Source organism: Prionailurus bengalensis, chromosome B1, assembly GCF_016509475.1.
Source record: "Prionailurus bengalensis isolate Pbe53 chromosome B1, Fcat_Pben_1.1_paternal_pri, whole genome shotgun sequence".
NCBI classification, from domain to species: domain Eukaryota; kingdom Metazoa; phylum Chordata; class Mammalia; order Carnivora; family Felidae; genus Prionailurus; species Prionailurus bengalensis.
In genome coordinates, this window is record NC_057344.1 from 161,529,473 (window position 1) to 161,546,427 (window position 16,955).

Genomic DNA, 16,955 nt, shown 5'->3' on the forward strand with positions numbered 1-16,955 from the left:
TCCTTAGGCTGCTGTTGTTCAGCTCCAAGAACAGGAAGAAAGGGGGTCAGGGGTTGGTAGCTCTTCTTGATTTCTCTTTATGTCAGAAGCAACTCTCAAAAACCAGACAGCGACTTCCCTTTACATCTTGCTGGCCATAGCTGGGTCACCTGGCCATCCTTAGCAAGCAAGTAGTTGTCATTTTTGGTTCCTATTATGGGAAAGGGGAGTTTCTAACAAGGAAGAAGAGTCTGGGAATGACTGTAAGCATGCAGTGAATAGTGTTCCATGGCTTCCATATTTGCTGCTCTAAAGAAAAATTAATGACATGGCTGTGGCTAGGCTGAGTTGTGGGATCTTGGGTGAGACACTTGTCTTTCTGAGCCTCCGTTTTCCCATCTGAAGAACGATCTCTAGGGTCCTTTCCTACTTTAATATCTCCTATTCTATTTGTGATTTTGGAGTCTAGTAAAACACTTTGGGTAGAGTACTGAAGAACTAGTACTATGTTTTTAGATATAGAAATGGAGAAGAGGGCATGAATATAGAGACATAAGATATATTTGGATGATAATATCAATAAGCTGTGGCACCTAATTGGATGTGAAAGGTGGAAGGTAGAGTCAATAGGATACAACTACTTTCCACTTCCACCTAGAGAATGAGATAATGGGCCCACATCACAGAAGGGGACTTTCAGAGAAGACATTATTTCCCTCTTTTGCATTTGAAAAATTATTTCCTGGGTGTTTTAGTCCCCTTATGGAGAACAACGACAATAACAAAAAACAAAATAAAAAAAACCCAAAAAACTGGTATGACAATCAGAACACTCATCAACAGCATTGTCATTGAAATTCAATTAGATATTTCTTTATTTATGTGATTTTTAAAAATGTTTTTCTCTCCTGCTAAACTGTAAGTTTTATGAGAGCAGGAACCATGTTCTTCCTGCTTGCCATACATCCAGGATATGTGATATGCAGTGTCTAGCATGTTATAGACATCCTTGCATTTATTTATTCACTCAATTTATCTGTAAATATTTACTAAAAGAACAAATAATTGAATCAGTCTTTTGTTTAAAATTTTTTAACATTTATTCATTTTTGAGAGAGAGAGAGAGTGCAAGCAGAGGAGGGGCAGAGAGAGAGGGGGACACAGAATCTGAAGCAGGCTCCAGGCTCTGCGCTGTCAGCACAGAGCCCGACACAGGGCTTGAACCCATAAACCATGAGATCACGACTTGAGCTGAAGTCAGATTCTTAACCAACTGAGCCATCCAGGTGGCCCAGTTGCCCCTTCCTTCCTTCCTTCCTTCCTTCCTTTCTTTCTTCCTTCCTTCCTTTTTTGCCTAGCTGGTTTTGCAGTTATATATCCTCATAGCTGGAGTAGACAGTTATTAGTTTTACCAGTGATTTATCCTGTGTCAATATCCCTTTGTTCTTGTTGCCATGAGTGCATGGACATTAGTTGTGAGAGTCTCAACTGCACTTGTGAAGGAAATACTACAACTTTCTCTGAAAGTTCTTAAAAAAAGAGTGGCTATGTTTTCCAGCATGGCTTTAAATAATGTTGAAATTAGAGGTTCAGGAACTGACATAGTGACCTTTTAGTTCCAAACTGAAATGTTTGCTATCAATAAGTGTGTTCAGGAATGATTTGCCATTGGTGTGAATATTCTTATTGTATTGATTTGACAGTCATAGGGAAAAATTCATACTAAAGTGCTAATAAATGTCTTTTTTAAGGTTCTAAATCATCCTATAAGACCAATCTATCAAAACATTATCTAAGTTATAAAGAATCAGAGGATTCAACCTTCAAAGAATTACAAATGACAATTCATCAACAATGGAAATAAGGAAAATCTTTAAAGACTCTAAGTTCTTTGTCAGTTCAGAGGAATAGGGTACTAAACTTTTAGAAACTAGCATCAACAGAAGATGTTATAGAAAAGTAACAAATACAACCCCCAAATGTGTTCATTAGGATATTTAAGGGAGCTATAATGGGTGCCTGGCTGGCTTAGTTGGTAGAGCATGTGACTCTTGATCTCAGGGTTATGAGTTCAAGTTTCACGTTGGTCATAGGGATTACTTAAAAAAAATTTTTTTTTTAGATATTTAATAGAGCTGGGGCACCTGGGTGGCTCAGTCGGTTAAGGGTTCGACTTCGGCTCAGGTCATGACCTCACAGTTTGTGAGTTCAGACCCTGTGGGCCTGCCTCAGATTCTGTGTCTCCCTCTCTCTCTGCCCCTCCCCTACTCATGCTCTGTCTCTCTCTCAAAAAGAAATAAACATTAAAAAATAATTTTTAAAGAAATATTTAATAGAGCTACAAAAACATTCTTTCCTCATGGCCAAAGACTATTCTAGTCTGTAAATTTATTTTCTGAAATGCTATGAAATTGTCAATGGGGATGATGATGAAGAAACCATTGGGAAAAATGGCATTTTTCTGGGAACACTTATTATTTTTAACTCCAATATCTCCTAAATATATTTCCTACAGAGAAGGAATTTTTAGTAGCTACTGTTTCACTAATGAGGCCCAGCCAGTCCACCATCCTGGGTAAAGTAATGAAGCTTATATCTATATAGAGATAGCCCAGTTGGTGTACAGGGAGACAGATAACTCAGAAGAAAAGGCCATCTTGCATATAAGACTCACAGAGGAACAGAAGCCTGGTTTCTACACGACCCACAACTAGAAGAGTGGACTATAAAATCTAATCTGTAAATAGTCCAGATCTATTTTATTCTTACTATTTTTTTCCCAGAAACTAAAGAACTATTTTGCTTTCAATTTTCAGTTTTGGAATTTTGCTTTAATCACTTTCTAACCTAGTCTTTAAAATTATACATTCCCTTGCAGCCATAGAATTATTTATTTGCTTAAAATAGCTAGGAGTAAGTGTTCTACCTGTCTACCTGCCCATAAGTTACAGGATAATAATGTGCACAAATGATAATATTATTCTCCCTTTTGCACATTCACAAATTATAGGAGTGTCGATTTGCACAGAGCTCAGGGCTCAAGTAGTTAATTGGCCCTCTGGAATTTCAGAGTTTGCCGAGTTGGGAGTTTGTTTGCCAAAGTTCTGCTCTTCTCAAGGCTGCTCTCTAGGTACACGATGAAGTAGTGGTAAACACTGTGAATACAGGCTGGGCCCCAACTCTGTGTCTTCTTTCTAGACCCGTATTTCAAATCTCTTTTGCTTAAGCACAAGGCTGTGGTTGTGTATGCCCTCATATCACTAAGTCCTGGACTGCCCTCCAGGAGAGGAGGGAAAATACTATTTATCAGCACTAATCAATGCCAGACTCTGAATGTTGGCCTTTGCAATATACATTGTTTAATTTAGTCTTCCAGCAAAGCTAAGAGGTAGGTATATGATTGTCCCCATTTTCCCCATGAGGAAACAGTGTTCTGTGGAAGCATTTTAGCTCTCCTTAATGTTTGACAAAGAGGGTAATGCATCTCTGTCCCATATTTATTATTTCTACCTTTGGTAAGAATGTCATTAGTAATAAAATGTTACTATAACTAAATCTTCTCCATTATGAGAGTCTTGAACATGATGCTTTTTTATGTTTGTTTATATACAGATTGAAAAATGCCAGTTCTGGAGGGTATTATGTTAAGTGAAATAAGTCAGGCAGAGAAAGACAGATACCATATGTTTTCACTCATATGTGGATTTTGAGAAAATTAACAGAAGGCCATGGGGGAAAGGAAGGGGAAAAAAATCGTTACAAACATAGAGGGAGGGAGGCAAACCACAAGAGACTCTTAAATACAGAGAACAAACAGGGTGGATAGGGGTGTGGGGGAGAGGGAAAAGTGGGTGATGGGCAGGGAGGAGGGCACTTGTTGGGATGAGCACTGGGTATCGTATGGAAACCAATCAGGCAATAAATCATATTTAAAAAAAAAGAAAAATGCCAGTTCTATGTTAGATTTCTTAAACTTTTATTTGTAGGAAACAGGACAATATTAGTATCAAAATATTTGATCTTTTTTACACAAAAAATTCCATTATGGTATCATATCATATCTTACTTAATCCGAGAAATATTTGTTCTTCAATCAAAGTACTTCTTGGCAATTCTAGTTTAGGAATATTTGTGTGTGTGTGTGTGTGTGTGTGTGTGTGTGTGTATACAATGGACTAGAATGTATTGAAATTCATGTGTTGAGATCCTAACTCCCATTGTGATGAAATTAAGAGGTAAGGCCTTTGAGAGTTGATTAGGTCATGGATTGAAGTCCTCATGAATGGGGTTATCTTTATAAAAGATACACTAGAGAACTCCCTTGTTCCCTCCCTGAGGAGGACACTGGGAAAAGAACCAGGAAGCAAGCCCTTACCAGACACCAAATCTGCTAGTGCCTTGATCTTGGACTTCCCAAGACTACAGAATTGTGAGAAATAAGTGTTTGGTGTTTGAGCCACCCAGTCTATGGTATTCTGTTATAGTTGCCCAAATGGACTAAGACAGTATGTGTGTGTGTGTGTGTGTGTGTGTGTGCATGTACACACACACACACACACACACACACACACACACTGATGATTTAGGATACATTCCAAATAGATGTACTTTGTCTGGCATTTTGTCTTGTTTCCATTTGTTTTCTTCCAGTTATGGATGCTCCACATGGTCCCATAGCTCTGTTGTAAGAGTTATCAGAGAATACAGCCCTATCCCTGAAAGGAAAAGAAATGCAATTCCTTCTTTTTGTGCCCATCCTTCCCCGACATTCTAACATTCACTGATGAGGATTTGCTGAGATACTTGATCCCTCAGACTTCAGTTTATCACTAATATTGCAGAATATGTCACAATAGAAAAGCTTCAGTGGTTCACAGTCAGTGCCAGAGTCCTCATTAAGGAGAGGGTTTCTCTGACTCAGCCAGAGATGGAGTACATTTCTTGCTCGGAATGTTCTAGTGTCATTTAAAAACAATGGATTTATAGAAGCAGTTTCCTTTTAAAAGCAAAAAAGAAAAGGAAATTCCAAAAGTACTCTTATAAAAAATATTATTTTGACAAGATATATACAAAAATTTATTTTCAGGGAAAAATTTGTCTTTTCATACAATTTCACAAACATTTAAAGAATGGTTATAAAGAAAATGTTTCTATTTTCGTCTGTATGCTACAGAATAACATGAAGAGCAAGTTTTTGTTTGGTTTTATTTGGCTCCATAGAATATATGATTTATGTTCATAAAGAGAATGTCTCAATGTCATAAAGTAGTGAAAATAATAAAACTATTTCTATAGAATGGATGCTAATATACATATAGTAGTTAAGTTTTCAAGCAAGGTTTTTTCTAATTTTGGAGATAAGGGGACTTCAAATTAGTTAAGAGAAATCACATTATATGATATCTAACTAATAATGGCCAATTCATAATAAATGCATAATAGTTGTATAGAGTTTACTATGTGCCAGGTGCTGTTCTAAGGGCTTTACAGATGTTAGCTTATTTAATCTTCCCAGTACTCCGATGAGGTGGGTCTTATTGTTATTCCAGTTTTACATATGAGAAAACTTTCACACAAGTTGGCAATTCCTTGCCCAATCTTACACTGTAGTGGAGCTGGATGTGAACGGAGGCAGTCTTGCTCTACAATTTGTGCTCTGAACCACTGGGCCATACTGCTTTGTTCCAACTCAACCAGGAGTAGTATTTAAAAACTTTGCTACACAGTTGTAGATATATTTCTTAGGACATTTTAACCTGTAAACAAAGGTATTGTTTTCTTGTCTCAACCTTTTTTAACTGCCTTTTCATTTCTAGGCCTTTTAATTCAACCCATGTCCACAAAGATGCCAGTAGTTTGGGACTGGTAAGATGAGCTCCTCTCATAGAAGGTGCTTAATAAATGTCTCTTAAATGAATTAAAATGTAGCTATCAGTCCTAGGGAAAGGCCTTGGTTTTCCCTTTCCTATATCAGCAACTCCAAATGTAACTGGACATATATAGGTCAACATACAACATACAAAGGGTATCTATTTTTTTCTCTCTGCCTAGCGCTCTCCTTTCTTCTGGTAGAAGAATCCCTCTTTTCCATGGAGAAGTCATTCCCTGTGTGGCAGTGGGCCTGCTCCCGCTGCCATTTGCTCGACCACTGCACAGGCATGAGCATGTGACCCTGGCTTAGTTTTAGCTAATGAAAGTCTTCATTCACAGTGATTGGTTCAGGGTTGTACATATGATCTAAGCAGAACAGTGCCTAACCTTTGTCTGTCAGTTCCAAATCCATCCTTCTTTGCCTCACTTTGTGATCTTAAAGTTGGGCCCTGTAAACATTTCTCTTCCACCCACTAGTGGAACGTTAAAGTTCATCAGTAGAGGGCAATGGAGTGACCCTGCAATGCAATAGTAGCAGGAAGCTAATTCCCTTCCAGGTCCTAATCCTCCATTATTACTGTTATTTAGGGTGTAAGCCTAGTGGCTAGCAGGGCAATTCTACCTATATCCTCAGGCCATGCTCTCCTCCTCTGCAGCCACCCACACCCTCTGGCAACAGTTAATTTCTTTAACAGACCAGTTGCAGCTGGACTACACCCTCCCACAATGGCAAGCTGCTTCCATTGTTTGGTCCTGGCCAGCACCCTGTGGCAAGTTTCTTTGACCACCAGTAAGCTTCTGGTTCTCATGCTAGCCATGCCCTCTCCAAAGAGGACTGAATCTCCTTTTTGATGAGGAGGGGACTCCTTTAGTCTTTAGTCTTTCACTGTTCACCCATCCTTAGTTTAAAGTTAGTAACTGCTATTTTGTACCTGCTCTCTGTTCAAGTAACCAGTGTGGCTTCTATCTCCAGACAGGATTCACAGTTTCCTCTGAAACTTACATAGAGATTCTGGGAAAAAAGAAGATGATTTCTCTCCTCTTGCTGGATCAAGAGCTGTTAAGTATAAGGTAAGCTGGAGCTGCTTGAGGCCATTGTCCCCAAACAGAGAGAGGCTATTTTCAGTTGGAAAAAAAAAAACAAAAAACAAAAAGCAAAGATGAGGTCATACATAGAGATAGATAAGAGAGACAAATGAAGGTGGAGAGCTGCCATGACTGAAGATAGTTTTCCAGTCATATTACCAATAAATCCCCCCGCCTTTTTTTTTTTTCAAAAAAATGTTTTAACATTTTATTTATTTTTGAGACAGGGAGAGACAGAGCATGAACGGGGGAGGGTCAGAGAGAGGGAGACACAGAATCTGAAACAGGCTCCAGGCTCCGAGCTGTCAGCACAGAGCCCGACGCGGGGCTCGAACTCACACACCGCGAGATCATGACCTGAGCCGAAGTCGGACGCCCAACCGACTGAGCCACCCAGGCGCCCCCTGCCTTTTTTTCTTAAGCAAGTTTGAGTTGGATTTCTGTCTGTTGAAATTGAAAGAACACTAACTAGGATATAAAGTAGATTTACCACAAAAGAAATATTATTTACTTTTCATTTTTAGTTTTTAATAGTATCTTTAATTTTTAAAAGGATCATTTATTTATTTAACTTTTATTCACAATCTCCCAAGGGCAGTCTTTGAAGGCTGTCTGCTGTCCGCTCTCCTATCCTGGAGGGGGATCCGGGAGATACATTGCAGTAAGTATCCACTGCAGGGGTGCCCAGCTTGGTCTGAGAAATCTGAACAGATCTCCCAAACAAAGTGACTACAGAGCTGATGCCCAAGGGTGTGTTAGAGCTGTCCAACTCTCATGAAGTTAGGATATGTTTACCTGATCATTAAACAGATATTTATGAAGTCTTTCCATATTGTGTGCAAAGTATTGTGGTGGATGCCAGGGATACAAAACTAAATAAACTCCCCTATTTTTAAGGAGATTGTATTAATCATGTGTTTTATTTTCTGTATTCTGATGCTTTGACATCTGGAGCCTTATTGACCCTGCAGGGGTCATACCCTCACTACCTTCCTTATCAGGCTCTCTCTTACATAGGGCCACCTGCCATAATCAACCCAAGGCCAAGTACCAGGCATCTGGGGGCAGCTCCTAAATCCCAGAGCCCACTGAAATTAATCAAATGAGCCAATCCCAAACCTGCTTACCCTGCCTCATTCATTTCTCCCCATGGAAACCACAGTAAAGACTCTTGCCCATGCTTCCCCCCTCTTCCTCTGCCTCTTGACAGACCCAGGGGGGCTTCCCTGCGTGGCCCTCTGTGGTGTGGCATGCTTGGCCCCTCCCCTTGGGATCTGTGAATATAACAAACCATCTTTTTAATGACAATTGTTTCCTGGTCTGTCAGCCTTACCGAACCTCCAATTTTTCTATGTCTAAACTATATTTTAAAACAGAGACCATATTAGGGGAACTTTAAAAATTTTTACTATTCTTAATCAATCTATAGGTCCTTGAAAACAGCAGCCACACTCACCTTATTCATGGTTGTATCCTCGTCCATAACTCTCAGTTACTATTATAATTTTCCCACGTGGATTTCCAAGCATTGTTCATCTAATATCACTTATATTTATTCCTTCTGTCTGATTTCTACCATCTCCACTCCACTTCAGGCTCTTATGACCCCTAACTAGGCTCACCCTTCGGGTCATTCCCTTCATCTTTTCTTCTTTTAGGTTTTTGTTTATGGTCAGTTCAAATGGCATGAGATCCACAAAGCCTCTCCTTACCTTTTCAACTAGGTGTAGGTTTCTATTCCTTTAAATGTCACACTGACTTGTTTCAACCTTTCATTGCACACTCTGCCTCTTGTTCTTGTTATCTCTCGCTTTATTTTATCTATCAGGTTCTCAGCCCCTTGAAGACATCTCTGTATTCTTAGCTCCTAGCATGGTGCTGGTAGGAAGTATTTTACAAGTGTTTGTTGAATGATAGAAAAATACTGGATTATAAACTTGAGGGCAGAGTACATGTTTTACTTGTCTCTGTACATCATGGAATGCCTACCATAAGATCTTGCTTATAGGTGACCTCTAAATATTTAGGAAATCGAGTAAGCCTATAAAGTAAGTAAAATAATTAGTATTAATAATCCTATTTGACAGATAAAGAAACTGAAGCTCAGAGAAGTTAATGCTTTTCCTAAGGTTACCAATTCAGGTTACCAAGTCTATGCCCAGTGTAGCTGGGTTAGAACCCAAGCACTTAGCCACCTACTCCAGAGTACATGTTTCCCTTATCTGCAAGTAGAACATTCCTGTGAAACCTTTTATAAGCCAAATCGGTGAAAAGCAAAAAGGCAATTTTTAACTTATATGAGCACGCCCAGACCCCCAAAATAACCTCTCTTAGGCTTTCTTATACTTTGAGACACAACTTGCTGATGGATACACAAAATAAATCAAGATAAAATACGGATGTTCACAGGCATGGTTTAAAGCCATGGAGGCTTGATGCTGAGATGCTGAGTGTACTTCCTGGGGAAGGACTTTGGTGGTTCTACTTTTGCTTCTTGGGGTGCACGTTGCATATATAATGGCTTGCTGGGAAACAAATGCTGAATGCTATTTTTTTCATCCCCTTTTCATAAAAGGGAAAATATTCTTTGGATTTCTTTCAGTTAGCAAAAACAGGTAATAATGTAGGTCCTTCATAAAAAGCAAAGTGGCTTCATGCAAATTTTTGATAACCTGGGGATAACTGTATTTCCCATTACCCATTATCACAATAATAGGTGTCATGTTATACACGTTGTTGTGGACTGAATGTTTATGTTCCAAATTTATATGTTAAATCCTAACTCTCAATGTGATGGTATTTGGAAGTGTATTTAAGTCATGAGGGTAGAGCCCTCCTGATGGGAATAGTGCCCCTACAAGGAGAGGCAAGACAGATAGCTTACTGTCTTCGCTCCATGTGAGGATACAAAGAGAAGTCTGCAATCTGCAATCCAGAAGAGGGCTCTCACCAGGACCTGACTACTGGTGCCTTGATCTCAGACTTCCAGCCTCCAGAACTGTGCAAAGTAAGTGTTTGTTGATAAGCCAACCCATTTATAGTATTTTGTTATAGTGGCCCAACTGACAAAGACATATGTTTTTGAAATCCTCTTGATTTTCATAAGATTAGAAATGTATCATGACCTTTATTGACAATAGAGACTTGGATATGTCTCCTGTATTGATTTAATAAGAGGTGAAGATTTATAATATCGTAGCTGCATAAGATGAGGAATTGGCAAGTATGAGAAATTTAGCATTATTTTCTTGAGAATGACACATCAAAAGTTGATCTGAATCTCTTTGATTTCCCAGAATTTTTACTGGCTGGGCTTATTCCACACACCTCCCCCCTACCTTGGCAATATCTCATGAGCTATTGATAAATTATTAAGCCCTGATGCAAACCCAAGTGCCAGGATTAACCATAAAATTGTGTATTCATCAGGGTCTAGTCAAGAGACAGAAAACATAACAGTTATTTTGACAGAGAAAGTTTACTATGAAGAGCTGTTGACTAGGGGAAAAGAATCTTTAACTGAAAAAGTAAAAGAAGCACTGTGTCATAGATGTAGCAGCTGCAAAAGGAAGTACCACCCTCTAGTTGTGGGGAAGTGAAGGAAAGAGGTTGAAATTATTAAAACTTAGAAACTTAGAGACTAGGCCCCATGCAGCTGAAAGTCAGGTCTCTGAGGAGGAATGCTATTTGGCTGATGTCTTGAAAAATGTACTTGGGGATACAGGAGTGCTGATGCATAGGGGCACTTGTACCCCAATGTTTATAGCAGCACTCTCAACAATAGCCAAATTATGGAAAGATCCTAAATGTCCATCAACTGATGAATGGATAAAGAAGTTGTGGTTTATATATACAATAGAATACTACTTGGCAATGAGAAAGAATGAAATATGGCCTTTTGTAGCAACGTGGATGGAACTGGAGAGTGTTATGCTAAGTGAAATGATTCATACAGAGAAAGACAGATACTATATGTTTTCACTCTTATGTGGATCCTGAGAAACTTAACAGAAGACCATGGGGGAGGGGAAGGGAAAAAAAAGTTAGAGAGGGAGAGAGCCAAACCATAAGAGACTATTAAAGACTGAGAATAAACTGAGGGTTGATGGTGCGGGGGGAGGGGGGGGGAGAGGGGAGGGGGGGTGGGTGATGGGCATTGAGGAGGGCACCTGTTGGAATGAGAACTAGGTGTTGTATGGAAACCAATTTGACAATAAAATTCATATTAAAAAAAAGAAAAATGTACTTAGGATTGTTTTTAATCAGACATGGTAAAACACACAGATGTATACATGATTTTCATGAAGGAAGAAAAGTTCATTTTCATAGGTCTCTGGAAAAAGGAGACAGCATTCTATGCAGGGCAACATGGGAAGCATCAGGGTGGGTCAGGAGGTGGAAGAAGGAGGAGAAAGCCTGAGTACAAGCCTTTATTGTGGTGTCTTTGAGAAAGGCAAGGCAGGGCATGTTATTAGGATTGGGTGGTTTGGGTGGTTTCTACAGGTTCTGGGCTATAGAAGCTATCTAGTACCTGGCCCTGGAGTGATTTAGGGCAGGGGGAATATTGGCTTGGTGAGTGAGGGTTTGGTAAAGGAAATGATTGGGCTTTGGGCTTTGCAGTTGGTTGGTTTGCTCATGGGCTAGTTGTTTACTATCTTTAGAAATTAGCTAACCCAGAGGCATCTTGCTGGCTTAGCTGGTGGAGTGTGTGACTCTTGATTTCAGGGTTGTGAGTTGAGCTCCATGTTGGATATAGAGATTACTTAAAAATAAAATCTTAAAAAAAAAAAAAAGTCCATAGAAATTAGCTAACCCTGGGGGGGGGCAGTGTTCAAGGCCTCCACAATGTTTAAACATTATAAAATATAGAAGATAAAAACTATGATTAATACAGGTAGGCTGGTGTTTTTGAGTTCTGACAGTTGCCAGCTGCTTCCCTGGGCCTTTCTTCCCATAAGTTAAACTTTCTTTATTCTCCAGGATCAGAGGGGGTAGCTAACATCTAACTTTCAAAGGGTAGGGAGTTTCTGGCCCTTGTCATTGAACTTACCAGCAATCTGAAGAGTTCGCACTAGCAATGATTGCCTAGATAGATATTCTAGATATTTTGGAAGAATATAGAAGGGGCGCCTGGGTGGCGCAGTCGGTTAAGCGTCCGACTTCAGCCAGGTCACGATCTCGCGGTCCGTGAGTTCGAGCCCCACGTCGGGCTCTGGGCTGATGGCTCAGAGCCTGGAGCCTGTTTCCGATTCTGTGTCTCCCTCTCTCTGCCCCTCCCCCGTTCATGCTCTGTCTCTGTCTGTCCCAGAAATAAATAAACATTGAAAAAAAAAAAAAGAATATATATACCCATCTCCTCATCTCACTTGAGGACTTCAAGGTTCTCAGTTCATTAATAAATATCAAATATCTACTGAAAGCAGAGACGTTTAACTGTTTTTAAACTGGAGAGAAAAGTGAGACCTGAGATGAGCATTGCCTCTACCTTCTATCTCTTCTGCTTCCTCCTGTATATCTCCTGTCCCCATTGCCAGGACTCAGAGATTTCAGAAAAAAGTGTTCATGTCAATAATTGCCAGCTGAATTTGTGAAAGGGTATTTTTAGTTTGTAAGAGTTTTACTCCTCCTCAAATTAAGCTTTTGTGATATGAGTTGGATAGAAAACACAACCTGAAACAAAGTGTTCATGAGAATGTTTTATTGGGGAATGCAATCCCAGGGCAGCAAAAGAGAGGGGGGAAAAGAGTTTGAGGCAGAGAGGGAGGGTGGAACATTACTGCACTGGCCAAAGCTTCAAAAGAAATACAGCTTCTACTTGGTCAGATAGGATGTCTTCATATAAGCTTAATGGAACCACTGTAAAAAGGGACAATTCATTGTAGGAAAGAAATAAAATGAATTTATCTGTTGATTGTAGGAAAGAAAGAAAGCGAATTTATCTGTTGGTTCCTTCTTGCCTTATGACTCTCACTGGTAAAAGTATGCCCCATTTTTGTTGTGTGATTTGATCCCTTTGGACAGCTGATAGAAAATCCATATTCTATGTGTCCCAGCACAGTTTCTCTTTGGATCTGTAAGACTGGATTTAGTATTGGACCTGCCATAGCTGCTGCCATTCCAAGCATGATGAAGGCCATGCCGGCCTCCAGCCTGCCCCCTTGGAGGAAGGAGAACTTCAGCAGTGTTAGGAGGAGAGGCAATGGTGAAGGTAGCCACAACTTTCCACTGAGCAAGAGGCAAGTGGCAAAGAACTAATGTGAGGTTGAGCATAAATTAGATCTGATACAGAGAGTAATGGGTAAGGAGTAAATGAGAGATAGGAAATATTTATAAAAGTGAATATCATTGGAAAAATGGAAAGTTCCAGAAGGATATGTCTGGAATATGGATTTATAGATCATGGGAGACAGAGATCTCCATCAGCACATGGAACCACAATGTGTGTGAGGTGCAGCTCTGCCTCAGGAGGCAGAAGGCTGGTCCCACTTCCCTGTCTTCCCTTAGCTGTGGCATTTTGACATGGTCTTGGATTTGTTTCTTTTTTTAACTCCTTTTTTTTTTAATGCTTTTTAAATTTATTTTTGAGAGAGACACATGATCAGGGGAGGGGCAGAGGGAGATGGAGATACAGAATCTGAAGTAGGCTCCAGGCTCCAAGCTGTCAGCACAGAGCCCTACACAGGGCTCAAACTCGTGAATGGTGAGATCATGACCTGAGCCGAAATTGAACACTTAACCGACTGAGCCACCCAGCAGCCCCCAGAAGCTCAGTTTTAACCTAATATATGCACCAGTGGATCTGACAATGAGCTACTGCATCAGGCAGTCAGCCGATCTGAAGTCTAGCCCTGACTGTCAGCAGCCAGCCACATGATCACGTGTAAATCAGTTAACATCTATATCTACGTTTCATCAGAGCAGAAACTCTGGTCTCCAATCACCTTGGTTGGAGTCCCAGTGTTAGCACTGACCAGGTGTGTGATCCTGTTCACATTACTTGAACTTCTGATTCCTTTTCCTTATTATATGTCTAGTGGGGCTGCTGTGAGCAAATTCACATGAAATGTCTGACCTAAGTGCCCACTCAAATGTTCATTAGTATTTCCTTAATTATAAAATGAGGTAGTTAGACCCATAGATCCTTAGGACCCATTTCAGCTTTAACATTCCATGATTCCATACCCTGATCATTACTTAGCTATTATAGATGCTTAATGAGCATTTATTATGTATGTAGTCCTGTGCTATCTTGACCTCAGAAGCACACAACCTTCTTGAGACAGTCACATAGATTAGAAATTAGAAGCCATACATAGTAATCTGCAATATTGTGATAGGGAGTGGTATCTTAAAAGCATAATAAATCTCATTTAGAGTTCTAAGATTGATGGCTTGTCAAGCACATTATTCTGGGAAAATCCACTTTGTCAGTGTTGAAGAATATGCTTATGACAGGTCCTTACAGTTCTTTAAAACATTTTATAGATGCCCAGTATGTGTTCAACTGATAACTAATGGAGTATTGTTGGAAGAAGTGTTCACATAGGGTTTTATTCTAAAGTTGGAAGCATGGTAAATTACACGTCATTGCTTAGTCTAACTGCTCTCTATAATGATATATTTCCAAAGGAAAAAGTAACATTAAAATTAATATTCAACTGGTGACTTGAGTTGAACTGAAATGCTTTCTGTTGCCAAAAAGGTTACCATGGTTAGGGTTTTAGGTTCAGTACAAAATACTGCACACAAGAAATAAAGGACAGTGTCTTATTCATCAACAGGAAAGACTCTCCAACTGTTCAGGGAGCAACATTAAATGCCTGACTCAAAAATTCCATTCAATTGAATTAAGAAGATAGAAAAGAAAATTTGGAAAAGTATGTCACTTAAGAAGTGTGTTTGGGGGCGCCTGGGTGGCGCAGTCGGTTAAGCATCTGACTTCAGCCAGGTCATGATCTCGCGGTCCGTGAGTTTGAGCCCGGCGTTGGGCTCTGGGCTGATGGCTCAGAGCCTGGAGCCTGTTTCTGATTCTGTGTCTCCCTCTCTCTCTGCCCCTCCCCCGTTCATGCTCTGTCTCTGTCTGTCCCAAAAACAAATAAACGTTGAAAAAAAAAAATTAAAAAAAAAAAAAAGAAGTGTGTTTGGATTAGAAAAAAGTTCATTTTTAATGAATAGGGCTAGGCAAAATGGAAACATCTGTAGTATTATTAGGCATTTAATAAAACATGAAGAAAAGTATTTAAGAGGGCTTAAGGCAGGACTCCCAGAAGTTTATTTTAGGACACTCAGGAAGATGCTATTATGGGGTGCAAGACGCTGTGGTAAGATGCTGAACTTTGATTTTAGAACATGTTAGTTCAACCTCTTAATCTGCTACTTACTGTTTTAGATCACGTTGGCCAGAGGTCCTATCCACTCCATGATTTGGTTATCTATAAAATTGAGAGGCTGAAACAAAATTATTTCAAATTTATTTTGACTGTTGTTTATAGTGTTATCAAAGTTTTACATGCACATAATTTAAAGAGATAAGTAATTTAACAAAGCTTGCTTGAAAAACAGCATCCCTTCCCCCACCATTTTCCTATGATCAGAAGAAAACACTTCAACTCTTAGAGTTGTTCCTTTTTTTTTTTTTTTAAGATTTTTTTTTTTCAATGTTTATTTATTTTTGGGACAGAGAGAGACAGAGCATGAACGGGGGAGGGGCAGAGAGAGAGGGAGACACAGAATCGGAAACAGGCTCCAGGCCAGAGCCTGACGCGGGGCTCGAACTCACGGACCGCGAGATCGTGACCTGGCTGAAGTCGGATGCTTAACCGACTGTGCCACCCAGGCGCCCCAGAGTTGTTCCTTTAATATTTGCTTCTGTATCTCTAGGTTAAATGCTTGCATTATTAATTTAAAAATTGAAGTAAAATATACATAAACATAAAATTTACCATTTTAACCATCTTAACTATACAGTGAAGTGGTATTAAGTACATTCACTTTTTTGTGGAATCATCATCACTACCTGTCTCCAGAACTTTTTCATCATCCCAAACTGAAACTCTGTGCTCATTAAACGTTAACTCCTTATTACCACCCATCTTTAGGCCTTGGTAACCTCCATTCTGCTTTCTGTCTTTATGTATTTGACTACCCTAGGTACCTCATCTAAGTGGAGTCATACAGTATTTGTCCTTTTTGTCTGGCTTATTTCACTAAGTATCATGTGGTAGCATGTGCCAGATTGTCCTTCCTTTTTAAGGCTGAATAATATTTCATTGCGTGTACATACAGCATTTTATTTGTCATTTGTCCATGAAGGGCATTTGGGGTGCTTTTACATTTTGGCTAGAGTGAATAAAGCTGCTATTAACATGGGTGTACAAACACCTGTTTGAGTCTTTGCTTTCAAATCTTTTGGATGTATACCCAGAGGTGGAATTGCTGGATCATATGGTAACTCTGTGTTTAATTTTTTGAGGAAATGCCAGACTATTTTCCATAGTGGCTGCACCATTTTAAATTTCTACCAGCTGTGCACACGTTCCAATTTCTCCACCTCTTCACCAGTACTTGTAGTTGTTGTTGTTGTTGTTACTGTTATTATTATAATTTGGAATGCTTCATAAATTTGTGTGTTGTCCTTGTGAGGGGCCATGCTGATCTTCCCTGTATTTACCTATAAACACATTTAATACATGTGTTGCTGAAGGGAGCACTCTATGTGTTTTTGCTTTATACTTTGTAGAAGGTTTCTTTAATTTTATCTCCTAACACTTCTATTGAGTTTTAATTTCTACTCTTACACATGTAATTTCCAAGAACTTTTTATTTTTCTGAATGTTCCTTAAGAAAAAAATTTTTAATGTTTATTTGTTTTTGAGAGACAGAGCACAAGTGGAGGAGGGGCAGAGAGAGAGACACAGAATGAGAAGCAGGCTCTAGGTTCTAAGCCGTCAGCACAGAGCCCGACACAGGGCTCAAACCCATGAACCATGATATCATGACCTGAGGTAAAGTCAGCCACT

At 39.6% G+C, this 16,955-nt stretch overlaps 1 pseudogene; it reads right to left on the reverse strand.

Annotated features, from left to right (window-relative positions):
* Positions 1-16,534: 16,534 nt before the first annotated feature.
* LOC122479267 lies at positions 16,535-16,631 on the reverse strand (annotated as a pseudogene).
* Positions 16,632-16,955: the final 324 nt, after the last annotated feature.